Here is a 23,151-nt window from a genome sequence, read left to right as displayed (position 1 = left end):
AAAGACCATGTGAACCTTTTCATAGTGCTACAGTTGGGGAATATACATGTAACTCAGCTGTGTTGACCTGAAATCCTGATAAAGAGCTTATTGCAGAAAACAATTTTAAGGGCAAAAACAGACTTGAAATAGCACTTCAATGGGCAGATCAGAAGTCATCTCAACACCTGTGACTCTCCCTTAAAATCAACACTTCAAAACATTGAGTTGGGGGATTTTCTGCCTGTAGTTTTTACATTTGTCTTTCACTTGTCAGCTGCAGAAAGAGGTATGACTCTTTGTTTGCCCTCATATCATCCCTGGCCAAAAATAACTTATTTTCCCTGCATGTGCCTCTCTGTACTTGGATACCCTGGAAAGGAATAATATGATCATTGTCTAACTTTCTTCCAGAATTGTGCAGGGCTGGCAGAGAAAAGGTTGATCTAACTTTTACCTCTGTTTTTTCTCCCTTTCCTCAGAGCTTCCTCTAGTTACAAACCGGGAAACAACGATGCCATTTTCACTTTACAGACTTCTGATTTGTTGATGCAAGGTTAATATTTTTGTGTGTTTTTCTAAGGAACCTAATTTGGAATTTGTAAACATTTACCTCTATTAAATTCTTTTAACTAAATCAAACAAGGTAAATAATTGCCTTATAAAAGATTAATTGTAGAAGGTCAATACAAGCTACTAGCTCTTTGCTATGGTGAAATAAAATTTGACTGCAGCCTAAACGAGTACTTTTCTTTTTTTTTTTTTGAAGTGTGAGTCACATGACTGAAAACCAATTGCAACAATTTCCAAATATTATAAAAAGCTGGGTTTTTAAAAATGCTGCTATTGATTACTCATTTTATTAAAAATCTAGCAAAAAAAAAAACCCCACAAATAATTAAAACTCCTTTATTTTTCCTGTAAAAGCCACTCATAGTTTTCAGAATCCCTAAAATGTCTAGAAGAAAATATATGAATTAAATATGATGATATTATATTTTATTGAAGCTTATTTAATTAATTTATTTCAGTTGTGGCATGTTAGAAAATCATCAACAAAACAGCTAAGAAATGCTTTTATTGATCAATATACCTGAAGGAGACAGCAAGAGACAGGAGATCTACTTACATATATTAAATGATAGGATTTGGATTTAGCAACTTAACAAACAAAATGAAATACTTTGTCTGGGCCAACCTTAAATGTTATCATGCTTTATAGAACTCAATATGAAATTTTTGTTCCACTAGAAACAGATCTATTTCTTTACAATGTTTGACTGTTAGTTCGTACTTTTAAAACCTCAGTTTTGAAAAATAATGGAAATGCTTGGTTATGAAATGAAATAGGCAGCAAAGAAATGAAAAGCTGAAATACCCTGAACACAAATGCAAGTAGTATAGTTTCCCCCCCTTTTTTTTTTTTTTTTATTCAGTGAAACCCAATTTTCCAAGCAGTTGTAGAAACTGCACTTTAGGGCAGGTTTACAACCTTGACAAAACTGATATTCTGCATGGAAATCTCTTCTGTCTCCTTTGCTTTTCAGTCACATGTGCTGTTATAGTACTTCTTGTTTTCATGTGTTTAGAAACCAATAAGAGGAAAATGGACAAACTGGAACACGTAAAGAGGTGACAGGGGAAACTTGCCATGGGACTCTTGCCATCCACCCCATGGGATCAGAAACATAACTATGTTTCAAGGTAAGCTATCCCCTAGGGAAAAAGAAGAAATTAAAAGAGTCCAAGGGAACTGATTTTCTTTGAAAGGAGAGGGCAATTTGATTTTTAAACAAGCATCCGGGATTACATAATAATAAATCTAAACACTTCAGATCTTAGTAGTGAAGCTACATTGTTTCAGCTACAATGTCAGAATACAGTAGCCGTTGACAGTCCTACTGCAGCCTGAAGAAGTGTTCCATAGGGTGCTCTCAGCAGTCATCTGTCCTGCAGAAAGTGATCATAGTCATCTTCAGATACAAGAGCAGTTTACTCATAACAGTACACTCAGGCTGCCTCAGTGCTCTGAGGCTATGTCAGGGATAACTCTCTTGGCAATCTACCTTAAATGGATGATGTTTGCATTGATTTAATTGGGAATTTGTTGACGTTTTAGGCTCTTAGATCAAATGATTTTCCAATAATTCAAACAAGTAATTTCCACCAAAGTTCTTTTCAACAGAACAGTGTTCAAGGTTACGCACACCCCCACACATACACTCATACCCATCCAGCCACCTTGCTGTGCTAGTGTTACATTACACTAATGTTAAATATTTTACTACTATAACACTGTTCTATGCCACTTTGATAACAAAAGTCTTGTCACTAAATAAGGAGTGCCATTTGACCTGGGCAAACCAACTCAACACCCGTCTTCTCCTCCAGGAGTGCATGTGTTGTCAGCTCCATGGATCTGTACTCTGTGGAGGAACTGTGGCTGAGTGGTATCTCCATGTAGAAGCAGTACAGAGTGCCTGTCATACACTGGAATCATATATCCAGAGTACTAAATAATTACATTCTCTGTAGACAAAGGAGACTTGACATATACTGAGCTGCAGATTGTACTCTCTGAGGTTATCGGTTTTTTTATTAAGATGTAAGACCTAATGAAATGTTGGGATTGGGCTTTAATAGCAAGGTGAGATATGATCACCAGTCAGTTAAGTCTTTTTAAGTAAAAGATTGAGCAATTTGTTTAAAGACAGTCAAAATGGCATCCTTGCTTTTCTCTAGTCTGACACTTCCTTAAATGTGCTCACTTAATTCCCATCGCCATGAATACAAATATTAGCACTTGTTTTTTTATTGTGAGGCTCATGACTACCCAGCTCTGGCCCCCTTATGAAGTTCTGAGATCCATGGGAATATACCTCTTGTTTCTTCTTTCCTGTGAACTCAAGAGGAGTCCAAGTATTAACTGGGAGATGGCTGATGCTCAGCAGGATCATACCCCAGAGTGAATCTCCAGAACTAGTAGAAAAGAAACAGGAAGAAAACATCCCTGAATTACTCCTTCATAGATACACCTGGTTAAACTTCTTTTAAGCTGAAGGAACAACAAGGTTTTTAGCAAAATTTTTTTAACAGATGCAATGATTAAAAATTTAATTCAGAGTAGACTATTTAAATTATTTTATTGTCCCTTTATTCCCCCTTTAAGTCATTATTTAACACTTTCAAATTTTCTACTGTTAGTAAAATTCTATACTACATTAATCTGCCCTAAAAATACTGAAGTTCATTATATTGCAATTATGGAGCTTGAGTAATTAAATACTTTAAATTTCATACAGTGCATTCACGGCAGGTGGTTCAGAAAAACAAGAAATTGTACAGAGACTTCAGATAACTTCTTTTATTAGCAAACATGCAAACCCATCATGAAAAGGTGCCTTTCTGACATTCCCTGCTGAAAGGTTAGCAGAAGGTTAGCTAATGGACAGAAACGAGAGGCAGCAGACACAGGGCAGTGACAACTGCTGCTCCCCAGAAGAGCTCTAAGGTGAGCCTTATGCTCACAATCTCCTAAGTAAGCTAGACAGAGCTCTGTCAAATGTGAATGGTAGGGATCTGGCAAATACCAGCCTTTAGAAACACAAGGAATGAGAGAGAATTCTACAGGCACAAATTCTTAATGAGAGAGTCTCCACTGTCCCAAACTGTGTCTTCACACAAGCTGACAGTTTCCATCTGCAGCGAGAATCTTCAAAACCCACAAACTGGATTTAAGAATAAAATAATTTCCATCAAAGCAGCAAAGAAACTCCCAAATCTAAAAAAATGTATGCTTTCTAAACACAAATGTATTGACAATCAAAAGTCAGCATATTTCTTGTGGAGTATTGTTTCATGTTCCTTTTAATAAATACTTTGATTGAAAGTATTAAGGAACACCTAGTAAAGCTTTTCAATATTTTCATTTTTATTCTGAAATTGATAGTAGGATTGTTTACACAAAGAGTTTTAGCAACAAAATCCATCTTAAAAAGCAGGTACTGCAAAAAGTGTGCAACATTTCCTATTAACAGTGTTTACTTCTGTGTGCTGTTGATTGCTGTATGCTACTTCCCTTATCCTTGATAGAGTTCCCTTAGCTTACTCTCAGCAACTGTCCCTCTAGCTCTGACATTGCAGGCCACGTATGCTCTGCTTCTACTAATATTTCAACAGGGAACTTAGAGCAGTTACATCTGCTAAAATCTGGGGAAGTTCAGGCCTTGTGTCCACAGTAGAAGAGTTCAGAAAAGTTTTTGTAAAATTTCAAAATAGTCTCTTGGTTGAGACAAGTCACAAATAAAATAAAATTCAAATCAGATCCAGGTCAAGATTATTAGAATGTTTTTACTCATTTTTGTAACTGTGGAACACCTAATTTTGCTATGATCTTTCAGCTCCCATTAGAAATCACTTTCCTGAAATAAGTTAATTGAGATTAAAACTAAACCTTGTGATGTTTTCTTTTAAAAAATGCCAAAAATGGTGTTTTCATTATTTCAGTAATGTTTTATCTACATTTTTTGAACTTGAACCAAGTCCTTCACAACCTACCAATGGTTTACAACTGGAATACATTAGTTAACTCATCAAACCCCATCTGAAAACTAGTTAGGTTTCCTGACCATTCTATTTCTTTTACAAGGTGGTATGAAACCTGTTGCAAATGTTAGTAGAACATTTTCTGTTTTCAAACTGAGAAATATATTTATAATCACAATATCTATCTGCTTCAATCTGCAAAACAATTCTGACCAAAACTCTAAGAAAAAAGTATCACTGCCTCTGTATAGGAATCTAAGCTCAGATTCCTGTTCTGAAAAAGTCTTGCTTGGACTCTAAATCTATTCTCTTGGAATATAATGGAAGTTTTTCCAGTGATTTTTCTGGAGAAGGTGTGTAGATGTAAGATTCTCATTAACATTCAAAAACAGTTTTAATATCAATTTCTGTTCTCTCAAACAGAAGATATTCCACAGTAAGTATAAGGTTCATTCCTGTCTGTCAACTAGCCATGACAGCAGGTGTCTCTTCCTAAGCAGAGGGGTTCAACTGGATCACCACCAGAGATAACCTTCCAAACTCAACCCTTCTGCAATTATATACATAGGCTTCATGAAATTCTTGCTGAGTAAACTGCTGCCCAAATCTAAAAATGTAGTGAGTAGCTAATCAGGAATTAATTCAGATGAAACATTCTTTTGGAGTCTGACTCTGAACTGTACCTTCATAACCAATGCCAGTTGAGTCCACTCTGAAAGTTGAGACAGTTTCTTCTCTACAGTCGTTTTCTTTCACTTTCACTTTACATTTTCACTTTATTTCTATTGACCAATTTATCTGTATTTGCATTGACTAATTCTAAGTTCTCATTAATTCTGGCTTTAGAACTTGACAGGATATGACCCTGAGGTATGTGATAAAACTTGGAAGTTGAAACTAACTTTGGAAATCCTTTGGCAAGGGAGGTTGACCCACAGGGTTTCCTTCCAACTTGAATTTTTCTATCTTCTTGTTTTTCTTTTTTTTCTTTTTTTTTTTTTAGTTTTATACTGAGAGTTAATATGACATTAGAAATAAAAATGTGGAATTTTTAGGTACATCCCTTTCTCAACCACAATCACTAACAAAAAAAGGCTTAGATATTTGTCTCATCAGCCAGACCAAACCTTTTACAATGCCATCAACTTAAAAAAGAAACCTGTATGTCTTAATTAAGGTCTCACACTGTTACTTACTGATATTCTTCTGCTTATCTCATAACAGAAAAAAACCCCAAATAATCAATGTAACTATGATTGTAAATGCTCATTACAGGGAGTGTAAAACTAGATAATTTTTAATGTCCCTTCCAACATAAACCATTATAGGATTCTGTGATTCTATGATTCTATTCAGATGTATGGATATGGGTAACCATTGAGCAATTTCCACTTGTTCAGTATGTTCTTTTTATTTAAATAATTTTTAATCCAAATTAATAGGAAATATTCTTTTTTGTGGTAAGGTATATCAAGGCCACCTGTGCAATTATTGGTCTAAGATCTTTTTAGAAACTGGTTGGTTCCAAAGAACAAATAGTAGAATAATTAGAAACAGATTACAGCTTTTTATCCTTCACAGGAAAATACTCATAAAGTTTGTTCAAAACAGTATGCAAGAGCTGTGGGATTTCTCGGCTTCATTTTAGCTGCATAAATCTTAGATTAGTGAGGAGTTCTTGGAGTGTGTCTGTTTTCTGCTCTATTCTTGTCTTTCCCTTATGTCAGATTAGTAATGAGGAAGATGGCACAGTCCTCAGCTGCTGTAATCAGCTGAGAATTCCCCTTGTATGTAAGAAATGGTAGCTGGACAAAGAAATTGGTTGGAAAGGCAGAAAAACCCCTTAAATTCCTTTATCGCTTCTTATTTACAAGTATGTTACTTTAAGTCAACAAATAAAATAGAATTTAATAATTAAATACATTTATTTTTGCCAGTCACTGAGTTGTGAACATATTTCCAGGCAGTCATTTTATGTCCAAAAGTATGAGCATTGCAACAAAGTATGCAATATCCTCACTGAGCCTCTTTTACGCTTGGTTCTTCACCACAAAATTGTGAGGAAGGTTTCTGACCAAAATGTTAATTAAAGTGCTTTTTAACACTCTAAAAGACAACCCTGAATAAATTAGAGGATACACTGATTTGAAAAATACAGTAAAACTCCATTTGTGTGCTTGTGTGTGCCTGGGAGGGGAAGGGGTCAAACCATTTGAAATGTGTAGAGCATGAAATTCTGAATTATACAAGCTTCACAATGCATAAAAGCTACATAATCTGACTGCACACACCTGCTGAAAGCAGGTGGGAAAGAGATAAAAATGTTGTTTCACTTTTTTCCTTGCAGAGTTGCAAATGCTTTTAAAATTCTCCAAGTCTTTTGAGTTATTTCAGAGTTAACGAATTTAGTCTAGAGAAAGGAGTTAACAAATGTAGTCTAGAGAAATGGATGAGGAACTCTAGTGCCCTGGAGAAGCAAAAAAGGATCCTTTTTATATAAATCACAGCTTATTATCTCAGCATTTCTGAATTGTTTTTTACAAGTTTTTAATGATCTTTTTTTCTACTGGAAGGTCAGTTTCTGTGAGAGGAGGATGGTCGGCTGTCTAGCGAAAGCTCTTTTCTTTTTACTTCTATTTCAGATACTCTCAGAATTTACCAACATTATTTAATGAAATTACCTTTCATATGTAGTGTGCTGGCAATTTTCCTGTCCCCACTCCCTACACCAAGATATGGTGGTGTGTGTGTTATTTAACTATGGGTCTGCTTCTCTTTGTTGCAGCTACATTTTCCCCTTCTGCAACCTAGCTAAAGGTGACACTTCTTTTGCCTTGAGTTGCCCTCAGTTCTGGGATGTGAGAAAGCCTTACAATCTTTTTAGACAATGACCTACTGTATCTTCTCTCTAAGATAAAGACAGAAATTTGAAAACACATTTCCTGATGACTTGAAAGATCCATTTAGGTAAGGGTCCTGTCTCTGGCAGCAACCACTTGTAGATGCTTAGCAAAAAAGGACAAGAATAGGACAATTACAAGTTGACACTTCCTCTGGTGTGCCACTCCAGCCTTCAGCAATCTAGTTTATGTACTTCTATAGCCAGAAACTCCATTTGCATCAGTGAACTTAATAGACTCTAGTGGACCTTTCTTCCATTAATTTGTTTTGAAACGTTCTTTCTGAGCCTACTTATAATCCAGCCTCCGCAACACCTTGTGGCATTGAGTTAGTCAATTTAATTACAATCTGTGTGATAATTTCACTGTGTGTCCTCATGAGAAACTATAGGAAGTCATAGAAAATTGCTGTGCTAGCCCTCCTTTTAGTATCTTCTCTTTTACAAGCTGAAGAGCACTAATATAGTTTTTCCAGATACATAAACTGCTGTATATCTCTGATCACTGTTGTAGCCTTTATCAATCAGTTTTTTAGTTCTGTGCTATTTTGCAGATGAGATAAGAAAAGCTAGAAGCCCTGAGGTTGCAGGTGAACCATGTTTTGTCTGTGACCTAAAAGTGGAAGGAATTATTCCCAACTCTTTTCTTAATGTATTTTAGATTTTATTTCCTTGGTGGATTGCCATTGAGAATTGTACAGATATTTTTAAATCCTCCTGTGCATAGTAATTGCCATTTTATACGACATCATGAGGTACATGTAGTTCTTTTACCTCATGGATTTCTCATTGCATTTAACAATTTCAAGTCTGCTATTTTTGATAGTTTTCTGACCCCCTCCCCCTCCTCTGTTTATACAGGACCACAAGAACATTTTACAACACTTCTCAAAAGCTTAATTTCTTCACTACCCACATTATTTTGTGTTGTGTCCCAAACATTTTGGTCTCCGTAGTCAGTACCTTTTTAAAATATGATTTCTTAATAATAACACAGGTTCTAACTGAAATCTCTACAGGGCTCCTCTGGTATTCTCTAGCACTGAGAATACAGTCACTCATTTTTAACCGTATTGAAATGGTCATCTCCAAAGCTGGCTGATGTCAGACAAGCCTTATTCCTACTTTTTAAGGTTTGTTTTGTTCAGTGGCTAAATGCAAAATAAGCTATCCTTGCAGAATATATCTTAAATGATAGTATAAAATTACAAGGAACAAATTAGCATCATTAATTTTAATACATCCTGAATTAGTTTGACTTGTTGAAGATAAACATCTGATTTGATCAGTAATAAACTAAGTATGAATTCATTTTTAAAATATATCTGCTTTGTTTTGAAACTATGCCTGACAAGCATGAAATATATGTTGTTTTCTTTAACTAGACAGAAATCATTACTTGGATCTATAGCATGTAATTTTGTGAAGGAAGCTGAGTTATATTTGGAGATTAATGAGGGAGAAGAGAAGCTGACAGTTTTAGCTCCTAATGTCTGGGGTTTATAAGAAATTATGACATGCTTAATTTGGAGAATCACTTTTTTATTTATGTGTGTACGCATACACATTTTATCTCTTGGAAAAGACAAATACTCCTTGCCCATACCCGACTGATATTTATTATACCTGTTCCTGCAGTTTCAAACAAACCACATTCCATAATATCCTATAGAGCCTGACATGGATCCCAGGTATCAATTCGTTTGACATTTTTGTAAATCCAACCTAACACTTATGTTTTGCAAGTAAGCCAATCAGTCATCTTATCTCTAAGAGACTTAAATGTAACTGATCAATATTGTTTGTATGAACCTCTTCCCCAAAAGAAAGATCTTTTTGTTCCTCTTTCAAGCTTTTTTCATTAAAATAAATTCCTTTTGTTGTTCTCCCTATATTGAATTTTCCAATTCTGCCCCTTTCTTAAACCAAACCCAGTTCAAGTGCAGCTGAAGCTTCTCCTTTTTCTTTTTTTTTCTTTTTTTTTTTAAATTTTCAAAAAGATTATATCACATGTCTTACTCCTTTTTTGCATTCACATATCTGCATACCAGCAGAATACCATTTTGGCATAATAAGCATGATTCTCATATGCCTAATACTCTGACTAGGGTTGTTTATATGCTCTCTTCACTCCTTGCTATCAGTTGACATTCATGTGACAAAAAAGAAAGGTGGCATAACACCACTTGAAGGTAAAAATGCTCATTTACTATCCCAAACTGAGTGTAGATCAAGTGCCAATATTGGAAGAACTAAAAGAAACACACCAGCTGTGCTTTAAAAATTTGTCTCAATCAGTTCTGTACAAAGAAAGAAGCCACATAATTTATTTAAGCTTTTCTGTACACCACATAAATAGAATTTATTTTATTTTTTTTTTGTTTACTTTCCACAGTTTGCAGCCAAGTAGAAACAAAGTGCATACTTTTTAATCTTTTCTGGAAATATCAAATTTCTTTGAGTAACTAGGTTTTGTGAGAAAACCTCTTGGTGCTAAAGGATTTTTTAAATAAGTTTTTAAATTTGTTTTCAGAAAATATTGTTGAATAAAACCAGCAACTGAATATGCTGAATCAGATAATTATCTTGAATCTTTATTTTTACTTCTTGGTGCTCATGTTCTCTTGCTTCACATTTAAACTTCTGTTTCCCTTACATTGTTTTTAGTAAGCTTAACTGTTGATACAAGTTGTTCTCTATTATTACAGTTTCTTTTAATGGCTTTGTCTGGCGAACATTGTTCATATATTCTGGACTAATAAAAGATATATGTGTACTGATGGGAAACATTCATAACAGTTATTGTAGGTCATGAAAATAAGTTACGGTAGCGAGCAAGACATTTTTATAATCTTAGCTAAACATTTTTGGATTATCATTAGTACAGGGAGATTTGTTACTTCCTGAACTGCAGTTTATGGTCGTTTTTTAAAGCAATTTCCTCTCCTTTCTTCCTTCCTCCTTATATTTTTTAAGTTTTAAGTGCTTGAGATAAGTTGTAATATACTTAGTTGTACAAAATGAATTCATTTCCTCACCTCAGTGAGAGCTGCAAATATAAACTGACCAATTATAATTGTCTAATGTCATTCCTTAATTAGCACAATGTTTGTAAATCTCTTATTACCACTTTGCAATCTTTATTTTTCTGTATTTAATGATAAAATCACACCCACATTGCTCAATAAGTGGCAATTCCAATTTAGGAGGAAGAGGTGTATCAATTAAAAATATTAATAGGATAACTGGAGACACTTTGGACAATAACACAGCCTTTCATTTCAGGAGATAAATGTGTGGTCCAATGCAAAGAAGACACCTACCAATGACGAATATACCACTACCATTGTTCTGTTTCTTTTTTGTTAGCTGGCACTGTACTTCATGTATTATCAAAACTAATAACAAATTAATTATTTTAGAAATAGAATGTGCAAACATTCTCATTCTAGCATTAGCCAAATTGGTAGAGAAAATGTATCCCAGTAGAATTCCAGAAGTTATTAGGGCTACGTAATTTTGCAGTGCTATTTCAAATCCTAAGATTGATTACTTTTTTCACCCAGGGCGGAATGAGCACTGAAAAATAACTTTGAAACACAATTGAATTGAAAATAATTTTGAAAAATTACTTTGAAATATTTGAAATAAAAAGAAAGATACCAATCTATTTCTGTTTTCCATTTTGAAACTAATATGAGAAGAATTGCCAGAAAATAAAATTCCCTTTCACGTATGCACACCATTTTCACTTGTTCAGTCCAGCCAGGACCAATGTTCTGTGGCACTAGTGTCCAATTGAGTACAATAAACAGCCAATAGTCAAAGAATCACTGGCAGTAACAACCTATGTAAAATGATCCAATATGTATTACTGTGAAAGACTGATTTCTATATTTAGCCTTTTTTTCTATTCACATTTTATCTGTCAACAGACTTGCTGTTACATGTTTGTCCCTTTCAAACTATCCAAAATATTCCCTAATCCCATTGTACTCAATTCCAGTGTCTCTGATCCTGCTGAGAAAAAACCCCAAAATGTGATGTATTGCGCAAGAGGACAAAGAACAAAAAATTAGTTCCCCAAGGAATTTGTCAAAATGTATCTCTGCCCTAATCACAGACACCAAGAATATATCTATACTTGCCTTAACAGAGACTTGCTCCCAGTAAGAACTTAAGTCTGGCCAAAGAAATTCACTGTAGCAGCCACTCTATGTCCTCTCGTCTGATTCTTGAAAGCTCATAATTTAAAGTAGTTTATCATGATTATGATCTAGGCTTGTATTGTGTTCTTTAAAGATCTTCAGTTGTACTATTTTCTTTATGTGGGAAATGTTTGGGTTAAAAAAGAATAATAGAAGGTTTTTTTTCTTTAGACAAAATAATGGTGGCTCTACAGCTGTGAAATATCTACAAGAATAGGTTTAATTATTAAATTTTTGTGTGCATGCACATGGTATATTTGAATGTGATGGGAATTGTCCCCTACCTTGTGAAGGGCTTTTCACTTATTCTGATTGTATTCATAGACTTCATAGATGTTGTTTTGGTTTAGAATGTACCGAAACAATAAAGATAAACCAGTGATGTTTATATAACAATTACCAGGAATACAGCCAAGTTCCCAGGAAGCCAGCCAAGGTCCTTGGTCAAATCTGAGTCATGGCACCAAAATAATGCACATTCCAACCACCCAGACCCACAAAAACACCCCAAAAAGACTCTTCCAGAGAAAACTCTCAACAAGAGAGGAGAAAAATTATCAAGAAAATGTTCACCTCCCTAGATAACACAGGAGGAGATGGTGGCAAGGCCTAATCTCAGTGGGGGAAGAAGAGCAGGTCCTTCCAGGTCTGAAGTGAAGACCAAAAAGAGACAGAACCTCCACCTTGCTCTCTTCTATACTTGTTATGATGTCAGATGATATGAAATATCTCTTTGGTTGCTTAAGTCAGATGATGCTTGTCGCTTCTAATCTACGTAAGGCTATCTGGGCTTGCTAAACTGAGGCCTTGCTAAAACTAAGGCCAAAACTACTACAGATGTATAGCAATGTTGAATTGATATTTTCTGGTATAATTGATATGTTCTGGTATAATTCCTGATATCCCATGCAAATATGTGTCTATTAATAATTGTGCCCCCAAATTTGGCAGCCTGGCCAGCAGGTTCACCTCAGGAAATCCTGCTTTCCATAGCAAAAATATATTCTGCCAATGCTGCAAGATGTCCAAGCACAGGCAGAAGAGTCAAATTTTCCTGACAGGCACATTTTGTACATCGCTTTGTAATGTACCAAATGACAGCTATTCTCTACAGTGTAGGACAGCCTCTACTGAGGATTTTACTTCTTGTCCTCTGCACCTATGCCCCAATTCTTGTCTCAATGTTATCTCACCATTGCAATGAAGAAGCCACATTAAGCTGTCCTGTTAGATTCAAACAGGAAGCTGAATTCATCAAATTATGCAGATTTCCCCATACACGACCACCTACACCACCCTTGAAAGTGAGATAATTTGTAAAAGGAAAGGTCTGAAAAATGGATGTATTTTACGCACTCTACACTGTCACTGTGACTTTTGGTACATATGGCAAGTGCCTTTAAAATGAGTTACTGCCTGCAGCCACCTGCCTTCCTTATCACAGCTAAGTGGCTTACTTCCTGGACTACAGAAAGCTGGAAGAAAGGTAGAGCAAAGAGGTATAAAAAAAAGTTATGGGTTGCAAAAAAAGAGCATGTCTTATTCCAGCTCTATTAAAAGATTCTGGAAATCGAAGGAAAAATCTATTGCCTTGAGCTGAGTATAAATCACTGGGTTTTATGGCCTCTGCTTTATTTCCTGCCCAGTTGTGCCTAATTAATGACAAAAGAAAGTGCTTTATGATTATGATGATGCAAAGGTTCTCTGGTTTGCTCAGACTAGTAATAAAGCTGTGTATGCCAAGAATGGAGAAAATGGATCAAATGACAAATGATCTCATTCAATATTACCTGAATTAGAATGATTTTGAATTAAACATTGGCAGTTAATGTATTTTAGAAAAGAAATACCTATTATGCACAGCCTGCAGTATTTATTGTTATTTGATCTGATCCTGGCTACTGTCAGAGCAGTAAAAGGTACTCTGAGATGATATTAAATGGGGCAACCGAGAGATTTTGTAGAGTTGGTACCCTAAGGAGTAGGTTAGGGAGGGAACAGAAACAGAAAATATGACGGGGGAAAGAAAAGTACTGCTAGACTGCTGCACTGACAAGTTCTGCTGAAGACACCAGAGAGGATGTAATTAGCTATTGCAGTGTGTAACAGTCAAGAAGGGACTAAAATTTGGGACTGAAACTTAAGAGCTGTGTCTGAACACTTCTCTTACAACGTTCTTGGAGGTGACTTCAAAGCAAAATCAGGCTCCCTGGAGTACTTGCTCCAAGAAACTCAGGACTAATGCTTTCATTTTTTCTTGCTCAGCTCAGCTTCAGCTCCCTCCAGGGTGTACCATTACATGGCCTGAACAGCGTTATCCTCACTGGTTGAGTCAGCACCAGACATCACTGAAGGGCACACAGCAGATTTCATCCTGCTCCTCTCGCACCTCTTCCCAACACATCTGTGCTACCAGATGAGGTGTGCTTCTTTGTTGATGAGGGATGAAATTAACCAGATTGCAGTCCAGCGAATTTTATCCCAGATGATCTTAGATAGAATAGAAGGAACTTTAATTCTGGGCTACATGGGTCTGAGAACAGAGCCCTAACTCCCAGCTTTCTGAAAGTGAGATGGCTCTGCATTTTTTCCATTTTCTCTAGGTGAAAAATTTGCTATAACTAATGAAATATGTTTAAACCTAGTTGAGGGAGACTGCTCCAGCTAGATACTATCTTATTTCTTGGTCTGCTTAAGATTAGAAAAAAAAAATTCTTGTTCTCGTCTCTAAAAACAAATAATAATCCACAGTGTACTGGAATTTCCAGTGACTAAAAACTAAGACAATGGCATTTCTCTTTCAAAATAAAGAACATATTTATTTATACATAAGATGAATCAAGGGATTTGATCACATTGCTTATCTTCCCAGCAATGGCATAGAGATATGACAAATTATAGGACATGACATCCAATAGCCTATGAGGGAATACACCAGAAAAACAGTCTTTGTACTTTGGACTTCAGATGAGATTGTAATGATTTAAATTATAAAAAGTTAGCAGTAGTAACATGATTTTAATTATTGGTTCCTCCCTGACCACTCTGAAACCTGAGGTAAAATTAAAACCTTCACCATCTTCCACTATACAGGCACATGTAATTCATAAAAATTTCCTTATAACAAAAAAACTCTCAGTGCTTCAGCAAATTATTGTATGCATTTACAGCACACCCCGCAGTAATGAGTCTTGCTTTGTATCATAGCATTCAGAAAAGAAGCAGTCAGATCAGAAGGTCATTACCTGAGCCACTTTGGAAACTCACAATCAGAAGTCTTTGATAGGATTTTAATACTAGCTCAGTGGGAATAGCAGAAACAAGGACTAGAAGGGGAGAGATTAATGTGTTAAAGACCTGTTTATAATACTGACTAATTAGGGGTGCAGGCTGATATTACAATCCTTTTTATTAACTATATAAATAAAGATACTTGTAGTGTTAGTAATTTTAAATGGCAACTTACTAATTTGAGCATTCTGTGGTACCTAACATGTAATATTATTCCTTTGAATTTATAGTTGTAGAGCAATATTACTGGTGCCAGATGCATCCTTTCAAAATAGGAGAGTAACAGCCTTACTCCCTGATATTCTTAAATTGATTAAAACATTGTTAGACTATAAAGTACCTGCCTTACAAACCACATTTGTGAGCTTTTCTCCAAATCTGTGACCTTTTTGCTCCTCCTCAAAGATTAACTTATTTAGTAATCTAAAGGCAACAGCAGTGGAGGCTTTGGCAAAACCAACTTTCCTAATGATTAACACCACTGATATCACTGAGAGAGCTGAGCCTTATCTTAAGGCATGCCCTGCATTATAGTAAGCACAGATGTCAATCTATTAATGACCAAAAATATTATTTTTTATAAGTACTTTTTATCCTATATGTTGACTGGTTTAAAATGATGCTACAGTAGAGGTTGACCATGAGATCAGTGGTCTCTAATGGGGGGATTGGACATTCAGATTCCTATGGCCCTCTCTGAACTTCACAGAGCCAAGAGATCTGGCATAAGGCACACATTGTCACTCCCTTGGAGTGACTGACACCAGGATGAAAAGGACTATCTTGCTCCAGGCCATTTGATGAATTTATTTGAAGAGGGTCAGCAGAGTAGCAGGTTCCAACTAAGCTTCCCAAACTGCCCTCTAGCCTGGAAGGCTGTTTTGCCTTTGGATATCTCCAGAACTGTCTGTGTTTGATGAAATTGTCTGAATTAAAGTATTTTCCATCAGTGTACTGCAAGAATCTCCATAGACTAAAAGATTAATTTATCAGGATTTCTCTAACTGTGCCAGACCCACATATCTCAGCTACTTTGCAGAAGAAACAGAAGTTCCAGTTGTGTGCTTAGGGCCCACTGCCCACCATGAACATGCAGCAATACCACACCCAGGCTGAGTGCTCAGCAAGGGCTCAAGCCCTTCTGGGGAAGAAAGTATGAATCATTGCATTGAGCCTTGTAGCCTAGAGGGCTCAGGCCAGCCTGACCATACTCCGGTGAGCTGCAAGAAGTGATGCCAAGCTTAGCTGTCCTAAGCACCACGGAGGGTTCTTGGAATCCCGGCTATGACCTGGCAGCATTGTGGATGGAGAACAGACAGGTAGCAAATCCACAAACAGTATGTTCCTTATTCCTGCTATTTTACTAATGGGGAGACAGGCTAAGTTTTTATCTGTTAGCTCTTCCTGGTTTATTTGTGACAAAGTTAATTTCTGCCTCTCTGCTCTTAGAAATGGAGCTCTCTCTGTTCCAAGGTGAATCTCTACACTGAGCTAAGAGCTTGTTTCTCAGCACACTTGGCTGCTTGCCAGACTTTTAAGTCCAGCCTGCAATTGTGATACGTTTGAAATAGGCACTTAGATCTTAGCTGAGAGTGAGGCTTCAGGTGAGGCTTATTAAGCTGAGGCCCAGTGCTATTACCATGCCAAACACTGATTAGCTAGTTCGTGTATTTTTGCCCATAACAGACTATACCTCAGTTACATCAGAAGAAACAAAGGCCAAAATTTTCAGCTTCAGTACCTGTAGCTACACAGCCAGAGTACATACTGAGATGTTATCCTTCCACAGCTTCTGCTGGTGGCAGAAGGACTTACAGTGCTTGCTAACTGTAAATATCAGACTAAAATTATTAAGGTACTTTATCAAGAATTTACATGCTTGCCTTTCCTTGGAGATGATGTATTACCCTTGTCAAAAGGGGAATGAGAAATACTCCCCTTTTTCTACTACAAATAAAATACTTTAGTTAATTAATAATAGAAATGGCTGCAAAGTAGAAGAAATCCTCCCAGGCTACAGTTCTGAAAGATCTGTGATGCAATGTTGGCCATTTTTTCATGGCAAAGTCTAGAGTACAAAGCTCTCTGAACAATGTGTTGGTCATAATACTACTCTTAAAAAGTGTGGCAGAAGTTCTCTACTCTCCTCTACTGCAAACTATACTTATCACCAGACAACTGCAACTGAAGTTTGCAAAGTAGTACAGCTTACTTGACATTCAATGGTCCTTTGTTTGAAGTCACATCTGTGGATCCAAGAAACAAATTACACAGCAGACAAGTCCAACGTTTCCATGTATGGCTTCCCCCAAAGGCAGTTCTCTTGTTAAGTATTCAAGTACAGAGAGTACATGTTTTATCATAATATGAGGATGAACACTTACAGGAAGTAAGATGCTTTTCCTTGATCGTATTTTTTGCCTTGCCAATACCTGTACTTCAGTCTCCAATGGAGACAGCGCCAGTTATTTTTCTTTTCCAGTCCTTATAGCCACTATTATGCTGTCCATGTAAGGACTTCAGTGCTTTTCTGCATGAGACGTTATTAGAACAACTGAAGTCCTGCAACTATGTTGTCTTTTGCTCTATTGCAAAGTGGTTTAGGATCCATCTGCAGGCTGAAATAATCTATATTTTAGGGATTGTGAGTATTAGCTAACATAGCTAATGCCATGACATACTGGGGTTACTTCAAAGTTCCTATGATGATAATCCTGCTCCTCATCTAGGCATGAGAACAGGCAAAGCTTTCCTTTCATACCTACATCAGAGAATAGAACTCTCATTATTTTTTTCCTCTTTTGGTCTTTGAAGTTGTACTAGTTTTCTGCCTTTTGGTCTTTCAGATGACACAGAGGATGTGAAAACATACTTTGTTGGAGAGAGTCATAAATATCACAACAACTTCATACAAAGAAAACAGCACATTTTAGAAGAACCTGTGAGAGCAGGAAAATCTTTTGAACACGTGTACCACCATTAGAATGAAAATAAAGAGGAGAAGGTAGGTGTTTATTAATAATACAGCTTTGTATGTTTCCTTTGTAAAAGTAATAGCATGTATAAGATACATTCTCATCCCCAGGATGCCATTAGGCAATGTTCTTCTGTAGTGAGACAATGTTCATGATCTCACACACTCTGTCTCTATGCAGTTACTGATGTTTTATAGTAGTTCAAGAATATTGCTTTTATTGATTGATTTAATCCTTCCTTTGGTGGTGGTAAGATATCACATGGATATAGCCTATTGGTTTAGACCTGGCACATTAACCTTAGCACTAAGTCTCTGTGCCTCTATAGCAAAGGCATTATTCCTCTGACCACCGACTGTGGTCATCAGTGACTGAATTTCAGAATGATTTTCAGCTCTAGTAGCAAATAAATATAGACTCTAATCTTTCAGTTTCCTTTATATGTTCCTGCAGGATCACAGCTTCAGTGGAGGACATCCACCATCATTACCACTCTGCTCCCAGGCACTGCCTTATGCTCTTACCATGGGAGAATAGAAGTAATTACACTGAAATATTCCCAAGGAGCCAGATTTTCCAGTTTGTTTGGTGCCTTGTTCACTGGAAGTTTTACTGATATCAAGAGAGAAATTTAAATAACATGCTGCTTAACATGAAAAAAAAAGTGTCTCATAAAGAATATACATTAGATATCTCATTATCATCAAAAGGACATAGTATAAATGGCAACTCATAGGTTATGTGTATGGAGAGGGGCACAGTACAAGGGGCACAATTGGATACCACCTCTCATCATATCTGTGAACTGCTTATTTGGCAATTATTCCTACAAACCTTATTAGGGACTGTCCTTTTTACATTTTAGACATTAAAGACTGCACAAATGGAAAACAGTAAATAACTTTCAGATACTTCAGTTAGGAATGATCAAAATAGTGTGGCTGTGAAGGCCTGGGCATGTGGACAAATCATGCAAACCCAAAGCAAACAGCTTAACACAGTTGCAAGCATGTATTTGAAAGGATAAGGAATATGCAGACTACATTAAATAGCAGTCTTGGGAAAGGTAAGAAAAATGTTTTGATTAATGTTGTCATTGGTATTATACCTTTTAGAGCTTCTGTTGAGCATTAAATGTGTAAAATCAGACACAGCACAGGTTAGCTCAGTTGCATTATTTACAATCTTGGCATAATGAGAAGCTGAAAACATTCACAGGGATGATAAATCAATCATCACTGGTAGGTATGGCAATAATCTAGTCCTAAATACTTCTAGTGTTGTCACAGAAGCTTGGTTCAGCTGTAGTTCTAATTAGTTTTGTTTGTTTGTTTGTTTGGTTGGTTTTGGTTTTGTTCTTTTGTTTTGTTTTGTTTTGTTTTGAACCAAAAATCTCCCTGCCAGCTTCTCGAAGTTGCTGGATCCAGTGCTATGTTTTCTGTGCAGGCTGAGGCAGTTGCACTTCCCCAGGTTCAGCTGCTACTGATGCTGAGCACGTGTTCCCAAAAGCATCAGGTGACCAAGAGTTCCACTGATGCAGAAAGAAGTGCCTCTACCAGCACCCATAGAAACACTAACCACACCGAGAGCTACCAGGGATACAGTGGCTGCCTCCTTTCCCTATTGTTTAGCTGCACTCTCCCACAGACACTGACACCCAGCCCTGAGTGGTCCTCTGACCAGCTGCCACTTCAGCCTACCCTCCTGCTCTCCCATGCACCCCAAAAGCACATACATTATCGACAGTGATAAATAGGATTTAATAAGAACATCAAGCAGGATCCTCAGTCAGGCAAGTGTGCTGACTCATATACATTTGACTGGCCGCTTTTGTACCTTTTCTCTCTCTTTTCCTTCTCTTGTTCCTCCTTAATTCACATTGATCCCTCCCTTTCACTGCCTTTGGTCCCTTCCCTAAACATCTCATCGTGTATTTACACACCCTTCAAACACCTTCAAATAAATTTTATGTAGTCCCAAAATGCTCTTCCATCTGCATCCTACAAGAAACCTTACAAATCTATAAGCAATCACCCTGTCAGTTTGCACAGACATCTGGAGAGGACTTCTTTGGTTGGCTGATCTTACCCAAGACAAAGATCAGATTATGTATAGACTTCCTCCTGAGGACTATTGCTGATTTTCTCCCGCTTCTCTGAATGAAGTCTTTTACACTCCAGAGCCAAACTCTGCTCTTTTGTCACTTATGTTCAATAAATAATGCTGTTTGTTAACACTGAGTTATGAAGTCACCATTACTTTACTCAGAGCTTACTCTAACATCCCTGTTTTATACATCTGCTTGTGGTAGTTAGCAATTTTAATGTCAGCACCTGCCTGCACTTACTAGAGAATTATTTTCACTGAGCATTTAAATGAGGTTTTTATCCTTTGTTGTTGAACATTGCAGGAAATTAAGATAATGACATGAAAAATAAAATGTTAAAAATAATGGGAATCGTTTGGTTTTTTGGTTTTGTGTTTTTGCTTGTTTTTTTTTTTTTTTTTTTAAACAGTAATTTAACCTCAGGAAAATGATCAGGTAGCTTATAGCTTAGAAAATTAAAACAAGAAGACATTGAAGGTCTCTTTTCTTATTCCTCATTTTACACCACTAATCATGAGGTGACCAGTTCACTCCTTTGAATACACTTAAATTTTTTAATCTAATGAGTCAATAATACAAATGAGTAGCCTGGACTGGAGTCGTACTAACACAAATTATTATGCTTCATTCTGTTGAAGATCAACTGGAAAATGAAATATCAGGGATAGGGTAGGCAGCAAAATAAGTGTCAGCAAAGTAGCAAGAAATAAAACAAGGTGAGAGCACTGTTTTAAATCGGCTGCTCCTGTATCATGTGTTTGGCCAGACTCTGAGCACAGACTGCAGACATAGCCAAACACATAAGCCACTACTGGTAGCCCGTGGTCTGTACTCATGCAGCTGCGTTCCTGAGTAGGCAAACTGTGATCAGGAGCTGAGAGCCAGGGGGCTATCAGGTGTCACCTCCTAACCAAAAGCAGTAGGCACCTGCCCGAGTCCTCCCTCCTTATGGTTCACCTGCATAAACAAAAAAAGGGTGGTTCCCTCCAAACTAGAGATGGAGGTGAGATCACACAGTCAGAAATTGTTTAAATTGCTTAACACTTCCCCTTCCAGCTCACTTTCTGTGTCACTTTCTTCCATCCCTCCAGTTAAGTATTGGAGGGCACACAGACTATCCTAGGAGGCTGCTTCATCTCAGCCACAGCTCTTGATGCAGATTTCAAGCTCTGAATTGAGGAAATGAGTCCCAGGTTTAGGAATTCAGTGTACTCAGAGTCCCAGGCAGGGGGTGATTTAACAAGTTTCTCCTAGCTACAGCTTCCTGGGGGAGACCTCCTTAGTAGCCATGTTATGTAAGCATAATCTTGGTTACACTGATAACAAAGTAATGAATTTAAAAGAAAATAAAATCACCATGGAAACAAATGTATACTATATTCTCATCTACAACTGCAATTTTGAAGCTCATTTCCCTACTATACATGTACTATCTTCCTTTTAGAATTTTCAAACCCGGTGGAAACACTGGAAAGGAAAACTACATATCCTTGAATGAAAAAAATACTGATCTCTTACATTCCAGAACTACATAAGAAGCATGTGAAATGGAAGTGAAGCAATTCTTTGAGCTCTGCAAGTGTAAAGTAGTTAGTTAGGTTCATCCTTGTGTGAATTTAGTGAAGTTTTGAATTAATATAAGTCTTTGCAAGCAAATTCATAAATCATTTGAAGTCACACTTTCATCATAACTTAACTGTTATTCCTGAATTCATAAACATAAGAAATTTAAAATGAACTTATATATTAAATTGTACACAGTACATTGTGAAAGCTGGTGCAACATTACCTAGCTCTCTGCAGCAAAATGGGAATGACTTAAACCTCAAATTTTGTTAATGAATGTATTATAGAAATTGAAAACAAAATGGCATGATTTTTTTTTTTTGGTTTGCTGCTAGAATGATCATGATTGCACAAGTGATAATGAAAACCGTGAATGGAAAGTTCTAATTAACTGCTCTCAAGGTGAGTATTTATCCTGTTAAAATTTCTATGTATGGTCAGTTATTCAGTGAGGGCAAATTTTGTAATTTAACTGGAAAAATAATAAGTGTCCTGAACTTCCCTTGAAAAACCTCAGTATTTTTCAAGATTAACTTTTCTGGGTTTGAAAGACATTTTGATTAAAAGGAAACAGCAATTTGCATTAAAAAGAAATATGTCAGAGAAAGAAAACCATCTCAAAAGTCAGTAATACTGTTATATTTGAGATATAGATATAAAACTGCTTTCAGCAACACAAATCATTTTTTAAAAAATCCTCTCAGGCAGTGATTTGCAAATTTTATAATGTATGGAAATGGATAAGCCATGCAGCATCACATAAACAAATACCTGATGCCTTCTGGTCACCTATGGCTTTATTTTATTACCCAGCATGGCTCTGAAAGGAAGGTGTGAAACTAAACGGAAGCAAATCACAGGAATTCGAATACAGGCCTGAATGGGACGTACATTCACCATAAAATCTCTGGGATATTTAATCCCTTTATCTGCTTTCCCATGTGTAACTTTAAAACTTCATATAAATTATTTTCTCCCTTCTGGTATGTTTTAAGGAATGATTATCTTCTGTTTGCATAGGACTTGAATATGTAAGAAGTCTAAATATTAAAGTCACAAGAAAAGTGAAGGAATTTATGTTGACTAAAATTTAATTGAATTTGGTAGTTGTAAGACCCCAGGTTATGATCTACCAGCTCACCAAAGCGTTTTTCCTTAAAAATATACAAGTCTTCAATAATTTATCAGCCAAATTTATTAGAAGGACTTTCAGGTTCCTTAAAACCTTAAAAGAGGCTGCAAAGGAGAAATACTGGACATGGGTTCTCAGGAGGTACTTTTACTGATAAACTAGAACATAAAGGAACTTGCCAAAAGTTTAAAGGGCAACATTCAACCAAAATAAAGCATTCTGGAAAGCATTGACTTAGCATATACTAACCCATACAACTTAGCAAAATCCAACCCATCTGGTCCTAAGTTATCCAAAACATCAAAAAAGGAGATTAGGAGAAGAAGTGAAAACAAAGAGAAAATTAACAAGAGGAAAAAAGAAAATTATAGCTACCATTCCTAGATCCAGCATAGATGCAGATATAGGACAGCAGAAAGATGACAGGGCTTGAACAGCTCGAATAGTTC

The 23,151-nt window shown here is 36.5% G+C and overlaps 1 long non-coding RNA gene across 1 annotated transcript; it reads right to left on the bottom strand.

Moving 5' to 3' along the window:
* Nucleotides 1-1,265: 1,265 nt before the first annotated feature.
* Nucleotides 1,266-23,151, bottom strand: LOC139671904 (uncharacterized). Its single transcript, XR_011697811.1, has 3 exons — nucleotides 23,078-23,151; nucleotides 2,859-2,958; nucleotides 1,266-1,929 (listed from the first exon to the last, which is right to left on the bottom strand). It is a non-coding gene; the product is annotated as an uncharacterized lncRNA (long non-coding RNA).

The sequence above is a fragment of the Pithys albifrons genome, chromosome 5, assembly GCF_047495875.1.
Source record: "Pithys albifrons albifrons isolate INPA30051 chromosome 5, PitAlb_v1, whole genome shotgun sequence".
Lineage (NCBI taxonomy): Eukaryota > Metazoa > Chordata > Aves > Passeriformes > Thamnophilidae > Pithys > Pithys albifrons.
Note: the sequence above shows the minus strand (reverse complement) of the source record. Positions and strands in the feature narration are given on the sequence as shown.